The 13,883-nt window shown below is 42.7% G+C and overlaps 1 protein-coding gene across 1 annotated transcript in view; it reads right to left on the bottom strand.

The window, feature by feature from the left end:
- dnajc19 (DnaJ (Hsp40) homolog, subfamily C, member 19) overlaps window positions 1-13,883 on the bottom strand; it is a 33,827-nt gene that overhangs the window by 4,234 nt on the left and 15,710 nt on the right. The gene's annotated exons all lie outside the window — the stretch shown is intronic.

Below are 13,883 nucleotides of genomic sequence, written 5' to 3'. Positions count from 1 at the left end.
AACCATTACATCCAAAATAGTTCAAAAATGCACTTGTGGAATAATTAACAGCAGGCATTAGATTTTTTGCTCTCGCAAAGCAGTTTTAACACACTAAAAGTTGTGCCTCAGTCTCAACTTGCAATGTGGAATCGGACTTTGAAGAAAAAAAAAATCACCTTTTCAGTGGAGGCCATGGACTGGCCTCTGTAATACAATCCTCCAAAATGTAATTTTAAAAAAATTAGACTTGTTCTCTGGATGTGGGCAAAACTTGCAAGGCCAAATATATTGATCATCCCTACTTGCCTGACAGCCCTTCTGATAGTGTTAAATAGGAGGATCTTACCCTATAACAATCAAAGAATGGTGATGCACATCTGTGGATGGAGAGAGACTTGGAGGTGGTGATATTTCTAATACATTCTTGAAGAGGTATTAAATAAATACTTTGCATCTGTCTTTACCAAGGAAGAAGATGCAACCCAGGCAATGTTGAAAGAGGAGGCAAGTCAGACACTAGTGGGGTTTAAAATTGATAAACAGCAAGTATTAGATAGGCTGTCTGTACTTAAAGTGGATAAAACACCAGGACCAGATGACAGGCATCCAAGGATACTGAGGGAAGTGAGGGTAGAAATTGCAGCGGCACTGGCCATAAGTTTTCAGTCTTCCTTGGACTCGGGGGTGGTGCAAGAGGACTGAAGAATTGCAAACATTACACCCTTGTTCAAAAAAGGGTGTAAAGATAAGCCCAGCAACTACAGGCCAGTTAAGTTTAACTTCGGTGATGGGAAAACTTCTAGAAGAAATAATTTGGGACAAAATCAATAGTCACATGGACAAATGCGAGTTAATTAAGGAAAACCAACATGCATTTCATTAGGGAAAATCATGTTTAGCCAACTTGCTGGAGTTTTTTGAGGAGGTAACAGAGTGTTGATGAGGACAATGCTGTTGATGTGGTGTACTTGGACTTTCAAAAGGCATTTGATACAGTGCCACACAATAGACTTGTGAGCAAACTTGTAGCTCATGGAATAAAAGGGACAGTAGCAACGTGGATATGAAATTGGCTGAGTGACAGGAAACAAAGTAATGGTTAATGGATGTTTTTCAGGCTGGAGGAAGGTTTGTAGTGGGAGTTCCCCGGGGATCAATGTTGGGTCCCTTGCTTTTCCTGATACATATTAATGCACTTGATACGAAACTTGGAAGCATTGTGAACTGTGAGGAGGATAGTGTAGAACTTCAAAAGGACATAGACAAGTTGGTGGAATGGGCAGACAGGTGGCAGATGAAGTTCAATGCAGAGAAATGTGAAGTGATTCATTTTGGTAGGAAGAACATGGAGCGACAATATAGGTACAATTCTAAAGGGACTGCAGGAGCAGAGGGACCTAGGTGTATATGTGCATAAGTCATTGAAGGTGGCAGGACCTGAGACAGAGGTTAATAAAGCATACAGTATTCTGCGCTTTATTAATAGGGGCATAGAGTACAAGAACAAGGAAGTTATGTTGAACTTGTATAAGACACTAGTTTGGCCTCAGCTGGAGTACTGCGTACAGTTCTGGGTGCCACCCTTTAGGAAAGGCATGAGGGCATTGGAGAGAGTACAGAAAAGATTCAGGAGAATGGTTCCAGGGATGAGGAATTTCAGTTATGAAGAGAGACTGGAGAAGTTAGGACTGTTTTCCTTGGAGAAGAAAAAGCTGAGAGGTGATTTGATAGAGGTATTCAAAATCATGAGGGGTCTGGACAGAGTAGATAGAAACTGTTCCCACTCGAGAATGAGAGGGAACAGATTTAATGTATTTGGTAAGAAAAGCAAAAGTGATAGGAGGAAAAACTATTTCACGCAGCGGGTCGTTAAGGTCTGGAATGCGCTGCCTGAGACTATGGTGGAGGCAGATTCCATTGAAGCATTCAAAAGGGAATTAGCTGTATGAAAAGGAAGAATGTGCAGGGTTATGGGGAGCAGGCAGGGGAATGGAACGGAGGGAATTGTTCTTTTAGAGAGCCAGTGCAGACATGATGGGCCAACTGGCCTCCTTCTGCATTGTAACGATTCTGAGGAACTGTGAGGTTGCAGCAGAGATCCTGTTGAAGTAACAGTGAGTTGCTGCATTGCATTTTCTAGATTGTACATATTGTAATCACAATGTTCACCCCTTCAGCATTGCATGCACTAAGTCCAGTGGCAGAAGTGCTGATTGAACCATAGAAAAGTTACGGCATAGAAGGAGGCCACTGATTCAAATCCCATCACTTGCAGCTAGTAGATTTTAAATTGAATTGTGTCGTGCCGGCTGAAAAACCAACCTTCCAATCTGATCCCACCTTCCAGCACCTGGACCATAGCCTTGCTGGTTACAGCACTTCAGGTGCATGTCCAGGTACCTTTTGAATGAGTTGAGGGTTTTTGCCTCCACCACCAATCCGGGCTGTGAATTCCAGACACCCACCACCCTCTGGGTGAAAAAGTTTTTCCTCATTTCTGCTCTAAACCTACCAATCACCTTAAATCTGTGCCCCCTGGTAATTGACCTTTCCACTCGGGGAAACAGGTCCTTCCAGTCTATTCTATCAAGGCCCCTCATAATTTAATCAAGCAAACTGGATGCCTTGAATGGTGATGACTTGAGTGTTGCGGCTGTGCATATCCAGAGGAGTGGTAAGTGTTCCATCACGCTTCTGGCTTGAGCTTTATAGATGATGGGAAAGCTTTGAGGGTGTCAGGGGTTGAGCCACATTGCAGAGTATCTAGCCTCTGCCCTGCTTTTGGATCCATGGTTTTGATTTTGTCAGCCTAATTAAGCCCTGGTCCTAATAAGCCCCAAGATATTGAGCATGAAGGACTTGGTGATGGAAATACTGTTGAAGGTTAGGGAGAGATGGTTGGGCTTCCTCTTGAACAAAGTAGCATTTATATGGAACAACTGTTATTTGCCAGCCCAAGCTCAGATATTATGCAGATCCTGCTGTAGGCTCGCATAGGCTACATTTTTTTTTATTTCATGGGATGTGGGTGTTTCTGGCCAGCCAGCATTTGTTGCCCATCCCTAATTGCCCTTGAAACTGAGTGGCTTGCTCAGCTACTTCAGAGGGCAGTTAAGAGTCAACCACATTGCTGTGGTTCTGGAGTCACATGTAGGCCAGACCAGGTAAGGATGGCAGATTTCCTTCCCTAAAAGACATTACTGAATCAGATGTATTTTTAGGACAAACCAATGATAGTTTCATGGCACCATTACTGAGTCTAGCTTTCAATTCCAGATTTTTTATTAATTCATTCAATTTAAAATCTATCAGCTGCCGTGGTGGGATTTGAACCAGCAGCCCCAGGCATTAGCCTGGGCCTCTGGATTACTAGTTCAGTGACATTACCACTACGCCACCGTCTCCCTTATCAGAGGAATTGTGAATGGATTTGGAACACTATTGTCAGCAAATAGCCTCACACGGGCCCACCTCAGGTGGGAAGTCATTGATGAAAGCAGCTGAAGATTTTTGGGTCAAGAATGCTTCCCTGAGAAACTCTTACTGAAATAGCCTTGGGCTGTAAATATTGACCTCCAACAACCAAGAATATATTCCTTTGTTAGAGATCATATGATTAAACTTCAGCATGCCTGTATAATCCAGCAAAGATCAACTTCCTCGAGTTTGAAAAAGTGACATCCCAAATGGACACTACAACATAGTCAATCTGGACGCCCAAAAAATAGGTGACTCGTAAAACAGCTAAGATTGAATTTGAAAGACACCCAAGGAGCTTTGATACATTCAATGTGGAGTAGTGTCACACTCACGCGAGGGAGAAAAAATGAACTTATGAACGGAATTCAAAATGGACACCTTTTTGCTGCAAGAACAAGATGTAGTAAGAGGTCAGGTAACCTCTCTACTGCAAATAGACATGGTAACTGCTGAAACCCTGAACCAATCATGTCTGATCAAATGTTGAAGAAAGCATCAGAAATGTAAATAGCCCATTCAATGTTAAAGGTAACCCTGCTTCAACAAGTTGGACTAACAATAACTTTGCAGGCATAGAGGCTCCAGACTCAAACTCAGGATAATGCGTGTGAAAAGATACCACTTTATCAAAATGGCATATAGATGAGCAACATCTATATGCATTGTCTAACAATGGCCACACCATCAAACACCATTTATGAAAACACACGGAGAGAAACTTGGGTCACCAGACAAAAAACTCTGATAAGGAGTTTTTAAAAAGATATTTTCTGTGCAAAAAGCCAAAAAAAAGGCCACAAAGACAGAAGAAAGAGAAATCCATCCCAGCAAGAAGGACCCTGCCAGAATACCATCTTAAAACTACCTAGAGGCAGAGACGAAAGGTGACCTTGAATCTCCCTACCTGAGAAATTGTAACAGGATGTTTTGCCATTGAACTCAGGCTGAGATTTAACCGAAGAAATCTGCAGCAAAGTATCCGGCCAAGTGAAACTTTCCAAAGATTGACTTCAGTGAACCAGGGAAAAGGAAAAACAGGCCTGTAAATCTTCCTCCCAAGGAAATGAGCAAGGTTTCACAACGAACTCTGTTTAAAACCATCAGACTTAAATGCATGTTATCTTTTAATCTTTTCTTGTGTGTGTGTGTATATGAGTGGGCGATGTTACAAATATTTTCAGGTATTGTTTAATGTTTAACAAACATTTATCTTTCTTTAAACCTATGAGAAAGCTGATCACTTGTCTGTTTTTGACCATTAAAATGCTCAAGGGTTAAACACAGTTCCAATACATTTACAATCTCAGCAGCGAGCTTCAAAGATGGCAGTCCGCATGCACAGGCTTTACCCCGCGGAGCTGCCGCAATGTTAAACACGGCGGCTCATTTACATGGCCGAGGCAGACCGCCCATCCCGATGACGTGGAGGGCACAGGCGGTCCATCCCTGCCAATGTCAAGCGCCACAGCGCAGGCGCCGATGCCACTTGCCCTTTAACGTAATTTAAAAAGAAACACGAGTTGAAAAAATTAAAAAGTTATCCCAACCCACTCCCACCCCCAATGACCATCAGATTTATTACTTGCCCTCTCCTTCCCAAAAACAAACTTATCTTGTACTACCAACCTTCCCTCCATTTTAATAAACTATGAACTTTACCCCTTACCACCACCCCCCCCCCCAGCCCAATCAAAAACATGTGACCCCGCTCCCCAACTTGCGCCCTAAAAACTTATCTGCTCCCCTCTCCCCACCAGTGTTCCTCCTCGGATCACCAATATGGCACCAGGACCGATGGCGGAAGCAGGTAAGTATTTAATTAATTACTTTGAATACATTTACATACATAAATTTTGATGCTGCCGCCAAGTGGTGGGGGGGCTGCCACAAGGCCTCGCTGCCACCGGCAATATGGGGCCAGACATTCCTGGCATCGAGGTCCGTGGCGGGCCTCTCCCGGAGGCATTTTCTGGGCCCCCACACTACATGCCCCCCTGCCACGACCCCCAACTTTGGGGAAGTCGGTAAAATCCAGCCTATTGTCTTCAGTCAGTCGACAAGAGAAAATTGGAAATCATCCCCATCATTTCCCACCAGTCCATATCAGTAGCAATTAATAAAATAAATAGAATGTTTAAGTATACAGTCACAACAGTGGATTAAAAGTAAGCAGATGTTATGCTCGCATCGTATAGAGCTCTAGTCAGACCAAAACATGAATACTGTTTCCAGTCCCAGACATCATGACAAGAAATATATTCTGCATTGCCTCTAAAGGCTTAAAAAGAGCCACAAGGCTAATCCCCAATGTCAGAGACAAGAAAAACTTGGTCTTTTCAGTATAGACAGTGACTGAAAAATGACTTTATAGAGCTATACAGGAAAATAAAATGGCATGAAGTGTATTCAAATAATTACATCAAATCAATGTTTGAGTAAGACATGGGGATACAAATTCAATCTGCTGAAAGGCAAATTTAGGAAATAATGTAATTTCACACAAACATCAATCAATACCTGGAAAGGATTTCCAAGAAGGAGGATGGAGGTTAAAAAGCCCTGGAATCTCAAACAATTGCATGCCAGGAGTGTAGGGTCTTTCTGGAGCCTTGTACCAAAGGCTAAATTGGCATTCCTCATCTGTACCCAACTTGAAGTAAGGTATCGAGTTAATATTCAATTTTTCACTTTTTTAATATTCCCCAAATAAAAAAGTCAAGGTTTTATTTGAAAACAAATCTTTACTGGATGTCACATGCCTTAAGCCCAATAAACAACAGAAACCTTGGTGACTTGGGGAAGATGTTTACAGAGAAGTGACTTGTCAAGATTTATGGTGGTCAGGAGGTTTCGCTTTTGGGATATTGTTTTGCTCCAGTTGGGGTGTGGACTGTGTTGAAAGCAGTTGGGTTTGCAGCCTGCTGGAAAACACCCAGCAACTCTTTCTCTACCTGTTTGAAAAAAAACCCTGCGAATCCAGTGTGTGGGAGCTAAAACCCCCCATGCCGCATTTTGCCTGAGACGCTCCTGGAAGGCCTGCCAGATTAATTCTCGATGCCATCTGAAAAGAACTGCTCCAGAAAATATCCCAGTGACCTCTCTACGTGTACTCGGATGCCACACAGCATGCTATTTTTGGGACAAAACATATCTCATCCTTTTTCTTCAGGAATGAATATTTGGCCAAAAATGCTTTTGTCTTTTTTTTTTAAAAAGACCTCTGCAGAGAATATTGCCTTTTTAAAAAATTTCTTTCACCTGTGTGTGTGCGCGTGCATGCGTTGGGTAATTAAAAAGGGAACTTTCATATTTCAGTCTGTGTTTTAATGCTTTGTTTTGTTACTGGATTAGTCTTGTTTTATAATAAACTGATAATTTTGTTGTTTATTAAAGAAACCTGATTGGTGTATTTTATTCTGGGATAAAGAGTAGAACCACAGAAAAATTACTGCACAGAAGGAGGCCACTCAGCCCATCATGTCTGTGCCGGTTGAAAAAAAAAACTAGCCACTCAATCTAATCCCACCTTCCAGCACCTCGTCCATCGCCTCGCAGGTTACAGCACTTCAGGTGCATGTCCAGGTACCTTTTAAAAGAGTTGAGGGTTTCTGCCTCCACCGTTGCTGGCAATGAATTCCAGACACCCACCACCCTCTGGGTGAAAAAAGCTTTTCCTAGTGTCCCCTCTAATCCTTCTACCTATCACCTTAAATCTGTGCCCCCTGATAATTGACCTCTCTGCTAGGGGAAACAGGTCCTTCCTGACGACTCTATCTAGGCCCCTCATAATTTTGTACACCTCAATTAAGTCACCCCTCAGCCTCTTCTGTTCTAAGGAAAACAACCCTAGCCTATCCAATCTTTCCTCATAGCTGCAACTTTCAAGCCCTGGCAACATTCTTGTAAATCTCCTCTGTACTCTCTCCAGAGCAATTATGTCCTTCCTGTAACGTGGTGACCAGAACTGTACGCAATACTCCAGCTATAGCCTAACCAGCATTTTATACAGTTCCAGCATTACATCCCTGCGTTTGTATTCTATACTTCAGCCAATAAAGGAAAGCATTCCACATGCCTTCTTCAACACTCTATCTACCTGTCCTGCCACCTTCAGGGACCTGTGGACATGCACTCCAAGGTCTCTCACTTCTTCTACCCCTCTCAATATCCTCCCATTTATTGTGTAGTCCTTTGCTTTGTTTGCCTTCCCCAAATTTATTACCTCACACTTCTCTGGATTGAATTCCATTTGCTACTTTTCTGCCCACTCAACGAAACCATTAACATAATTCTGGAGTCTACAACTATCCTCTTCACTATCAGCTACACGGCCAATTTTGTGTCATCAGCAAATTTCCAATCATGCCTTTCACATTTAAGTCCAAATCATTAATATATACCACAAGCAGCAAGGGACCCAACATTGAGCCCTATGAAACACCACTGGAAACTGCTTTCCATTCGCAAAACACATCCTTCGACTACTACCCTTTGTTTCTGGTCACTGAGCTAATTTTGGATCCAACCTGCCATATTCCCCTGCATCCCATGGGCTTTCATTTTACTGACCAGTCTGCCATGCAGGAGCTTGTCAAATGCCTTACTAAAATCCACATAGACCACATCCACTGCACTACCCCTCATCAATCTTCCTTGTTACTTCCTCAAAAACCTCAATGATGTTAGTAAAACATGACCTTCCCTTAACAAATCTATGCTGACTATCCCTGATTAATATGTGCCTTTCTAAGTGGTAGTTTATCCTGTCCCTCAGAATTGATTCTAATAATTTACCCACCACCAAGGTCAGATTGACCAGCCTATAATTATTTGGCCTATCCTTTGCACCCTTTTAAAACAATGGCATAACGTTCACAGACTTCCAGTCCTCTGCCACCTCGCCCGTATCCAGTGAGGATTTGAAGATGATCCTCAGCGCATCCGCTATTTCCTCCCTGGCTTCCTTTAACAACCTGGGATGCAATCCATCCGGCTCTGGCGATTTATCCAATTTCAGGGATGTCAGACCCTCTAGTACTTCCTCTCTCATCATGCTTATTGTATCTAATATTTCACACTCCCCTTTAACTACAATGTCAGTTAGGATTATATTCGCTGGAAAAAACAGCAGACCTGAGGACTGGGAGCAGTTTAGAATTCAGCAAAGGAGGACCAAGGGATTGATTAAGAAGGGGAAAAGAGTACGAGAGCAAGCTTGCGGGAACATAAAATCTGACTGTAAAAGTTTCTATAGGTATGTGAAGAGAAAAAGATTAGTGAAGATAAATGTAGGTCCCTTACAGTCAGAAACAGGGGAATTTATTATGGGGAACAAAGAAATGGCTGACCAACTAAATGCATATTTTGGTTCTGTCTTCACAAAGGAGGGCACAAATATCATATCAGAAACGTTGGTGAACCCAGGGTTCAGTGACAGAGAGGAACTGAAGGAAATCAGTACGAGTAGAGAAATGGTGTTGGGGAAATTGATGGGATTGAAGGCCGATAAATCCCCAGGGCCTGATGGTATGCATCCCAGAGTACTTAAGGAAGTATCCCTAGAAATAGTGGATGCATTGGTGGTCATCTTCCAAGATTCTATAGACTCTGGAACAGTTCCTAAAGATTGCAGGGTAGCTAATGTAACCCCACTATTTAAAAAGAGAGGTAGAGAGAAAGCAGGGAATTATACACCAGTCAGCCTGACATCGGTAGTGGGGAAAATTCTAGAGTCCATTATCAAAGATTTTATAGCAGAGCACTTGGAGAACAGTGGTAGAATCGGACAAACAGTGGCGCAGTGGTTAGCACCGCAGCCTCACAGCTCCAGCGACCCGGGTTCAATTCTGGGTACTGCCTGTGTGGAGTTTGCAAGTTCTCCCTGTGTCTGCGTGGGTTTTCTCCGGGTGCTCCGGTTTCCTCCCACAAGCCAAAAGACTTGCAGGTTGGTAGGTAAATTGGCCATTATAAATTGCCACTAGTATAGGTAGGTGGAAGAGAAATATAGGGACAGGTGGGGATGTGGTAGGGATATGGGATTAGTGTAGGATTAGTATAGATGGGTGGTTGATGGTCGGCACAGACTCGGTGGGCCGAAGGGCCTGTTTCAGTGCTGTATCTCTAAAATAAAAGTCAGCACGGATTTACGAAAGGGAAATCATGCTTGACAAATCTAATAGAATTCTTCGAGGATGTAACTAGTAGAGTTGATGAGGGGAGCCAGTGGATGTGGTTTATTTGGACATTCAGAAGGCTTTCGACAAAGTCCCACATAAGAGATTAGCGTGTAAAACTAAAGCGCATGGGATTGGGAGGTAGTGTATTGCGATGGATAGAAAATTGGTTGGCAGACAGGAAACAGAGAGTAGGGATAAATGGGTCTATTTCCGAATGGCAGGCAGTGACTAGTGGGGTACCGCAGGGATCGGTGCTAGGACTGCAGCTATTCACAATATATATTAATGATTTAGATGAGGGAACTAAATGTAATATCTCCAAATTTGCAGATGACATAAAACTGGGTGGGAGGGTGAGTTGTGAGGAGGATGCAGAGGGGCTTCAGGGTGGTTTGGACAAGTTGAGTGAGTGGGCTAATGCATGGCAGATGCAGTATAATGTGGATAAATGTGAGGTTATCCACTTTGGTAGCAAAGACAGGAAGGTAGATTATCTGAACAGCGATAAACTGAGAGAGGGGAATGTGCAACGAGACCTGGGTGTTTTCGTACACCAGTCGCTGAAGGTAAGCACGCAGGTCCAACAGGCGGTAAAAAAGGCAAATGGTATGTTGGCCTTCATAGCGAGCGGATTCGAGTACAGGAGCAGGGATGTCTTGCTGCAATTATTCAGGACCTTGGTGAGGCCACACTGGAATATTGGTGTGCAGTTTTGGTCTCCTTATCTGAGGAAGGATGTTCTTGCTATAGAGGGAGTGCAGCGAAGGTTTACCAGACTGATTCCTGGGATGGCAGGACTGACATATGAGGAGAGATTGAGTCGGTTAGGATTATATTCACTGGAGTTCAGAAGAGTAAGGAGGGATCTCATAGAAACCTATAAAATTCTAACAGGACTTGACAGGGCCGATGCAGGAAGGATGTTCCCGATGGTGTGGGAGTCCAGAACCAGGGGTCATAGTCTAAGGATATGATGTAAACCATTCAGGACTGAGATGAGGAGAAATTTCTTCACCCAGAGAGTGGTGAGCCTGTGGAATTCGCTACCACAGAAAGCAGTTGTATGTTTTCAAGAAGCTCTTGGGTTTAAAGGGATCAAAGGATATGGGGCGAAAGGGGGACCAGGTTACGGAGTTGGATGATCAGCCATGATCGAAGGACCGAATGGCCTACTTCTGCTCCAATTTTCTACGTTTCTAATGTCTACATCAACCCTCTCCTTTGTGAAGACAGAGACAAAAATCTCATTAAGAACCCTGCCCACATCTTCTGCATTCACGCTTAAGTTCCCTCTGATCGGCCCTACCCTTTCCTTAGTTATCCTCTTGCTCTTAATGTACTGATAAAACATCTTCAGCTTTTCCTTGATTTTACCTGCCAATAATTTTTTTTTTTATAAAAGAATAGAGTATATGATAGACCACATCAGTAAATGGGTAAACATTTAAATATATGGTGTAACCTATGGAGAAGTGGAACTAGAGAAAGACAGTGTACTCCTCCCACCTCGGTAGTAACATATAATTGGGGGCTCTATGCAGGATAGCACAATTGTAAGTGGGGTAATAATAATTGTGAAAAGGAAAAGTAAAAACCAGGTTTCTTGTGCATTAGAGTAATGTTTACATTACCAGAATGGATTTGTCAGTTACTACGACCTTTCTGGAGACTGGAGACATGACTTACCCCTGAGTGATTTGAGAAACCTAACTAAGGTTAGGCTAATAGCATTGGCAGCACAATTGGAGTTAGAGTTAAAACCAGGGGCTAAGAAAGCAGACATAATTGAGGTAATAGCACAGCATTTGAAATTGGAAGAAGGAAAAGGAAATCCAGATGATAATTCAGTTGAATTAGCCAGAATTCAGTTGCAGATGAAGCAGCTTGAACTGCAAAGGGAAAGAGAATTGGGCACGAAAAAACTGAGCTTGAACAGGAAAGAGAATTGACAATGAAGAAACTTGAACTTGAAAGAGAGGAAAGTGCAAAAGAGAGAGCATTTCAAAGAGAAAAAGAAGAAAGGGAATTCGAATTTAAAAAGCTGGAACTAAATCAAAAGAATGGCCTTGACACCAAGGAAAATTCTGGTGAAGTAAGATCTGACTCCAGCCCAGGACCTCGTGGAGAGCTGTTTAAATTTGTGCAAGCCCTCCTGAAGTTTGAGGATAGAGACATGGAAGCATTTTTCATTTCTTTTGAAACGATAGCTAGACAGATGAAGTGGCTGAAGGAAAGCTGGACACTGCTTATGCAAAGCAGGTTGATGGGCAGAGCTCATGATGTTTATGTTATGCTTTCTGAGGAGGCTTCTGCAGATTATGAGGTGGCACAAAAGGCTATTCTTGCTGCTTATGAGTTAGGCCCTGAAGCTTTATGGCAGAAATTTAGGAACCTCCAGAAGACAGCCTGGGCAGACTTATATAGAATTTGAGAGGGTAAAGCAAATTAATTTTGATCATTTAATGCAGGCATTAAAGGTAGAGGCCACGTATAAGACACTTAGGGAAATAATTCTCCTGGAAGAATTTAAAAATTCACTCCCTCCATTTGCAAGAACCCATGTGGACATTGAGAAGGTTTCAACAGCCAGACAGGCAGCTGAGATTGCTGATGATTACGAGCTTGTTTACAAGCCAAACTCTTTGTCGGTCACCCTCACAAACCCAAGAAGGATAGAAGGTGGGAGGGTAAAAGGAAGGCAAGTAGCTGGAGAGAAGAAGGGACAGCTGGCTATGCCCTGGGATCTCTTCTTCAGGCCAGAAAGGAAGATACTGAGGGTGGAAGTGCGGTCCGAAAGCCTAAGTGTTGCCACAAGGTGGGACACCTGCGTGCAAAATGCTGGAAGTTGCGGGTAAACCCATGAGACCTATTGGGGTACACAAGGCCAATGAAGAGAAAATGGGCGCTGACAGAGAGTATGACAGAGCAAGCTGTAGCTCTGACTGCAGCTGTAAGGCCAAGTACAGAAATTGCTGCGAGTGTGGGGGCGTGAACACAATATTCGAGAGTTATAGGGAAGTCTTGTCAAAAGGAAAAGTAACACCTTATCCCTCAAGTGAGGCAGGTAAACCTATAGTTATATTTGGGGATACAGGAGCCACCCAAAATCCTTTGTTGGGGAAAGGCATAACTTTTCCACCAGAAAGCACATTGAGTGCCAAGGTTTTAGTGAATGGTATTGGCGGGGAGTATATAGCCATACCTTTGTATCGGGTGCACCTGCAGTGTGACCTATTGTTTGGAACAGTAACTATAGGAGTTGTCCATAGTCTGCCTGTAGACGGAGTTGACCTCGTCCTGGGGAATGATTTGGCCAGAGCGAAGGTAATAGCTTCTCCAGTCGTCAGAGGAAGACCAAGTGAAGTCAAAGAGACAGAACAGTTGCAGGAAAAGGTTCCAGGAATTTTTCCTTCATGTGTAGTGACCCAAGCAATGGCTAAACAAGTTCCATTGTCAGAGGTAAAATTGGCAACACAGACAGATAGCCGAATATCTAACTTTTTTGGGGGGGGTTTGGATAATCCGAAGGAAATGTTCAGTAAGCCTTTAGACACTATGCTTTCATAGTTAGATGCAGAACAGTGAGTCCTAACAAGGCTACTCACAGCATTTAAAAGGAGTCTGTGGGAACAATCCAGGATGTACAACCTTAGCTAGCTCTTAGGCATTTTTAAATATACATTCGCCACAACTAGAGAGAGACACTGGTATATGCTGATCATAACCTTTGTGGAAAAACTCAAAAACCAGAATGCCAGAATATTTTGATGGAGTTTACTATTGCAACCTTATCACTTAAAGATTATCCACATTGTGGGGAAAAACAATGTAATTACTGATGCTTTGTCTAGAACTTAACTTTGCTTTGAGTTATCCGAGCGCAAATATGGTACAAAGCAGAACTGTAAAGAGTGAATGAGTGTGTAAATGTGTTTTAATATTTTTCTTTTTTTTGGTACATACTTTGTAATGAAACGCATTTAAAAATGGCATTTCATTCCTCCAAGGATGGAGGTGTCAGGAAAGTGCTTCTATTTTTTTCTAATGAGGACTCATATTTTAGCATTATGGTCATTCGTTTATTTGGGAAAACTGAAAAGATTCCATGGATGGTTTTTTTTTTTTGCAAGGATCACTGAGAGGTCTTGTTTGAAAACAAACCTTTACTGGATGTCACATGCCTTAAGCTCAATAAACAACAGAAACCTCGGTGACTTGGGGAAGATGTTTACATAGAAGTGACAT

The sequence above is a fragment of the Heterodontus francisci genome, chromosome 11, assembly GCF_036365525.1.
Source record: "Heterodontus francisci isolate sHetFra1 chromosome 11, sHetFra1.hap1, whole genome shotgun sequence".
Taxonomy (NCBI): Eukaryota; Metazoa; Chordata; class Chondrichthyes; order Heterodontiformes; family Heterodontidae; genus Heterodontus; species Heterodontus francisci.
This window is presented reverse-complemented; position numbering and strand designations above follow the sequence as displayed.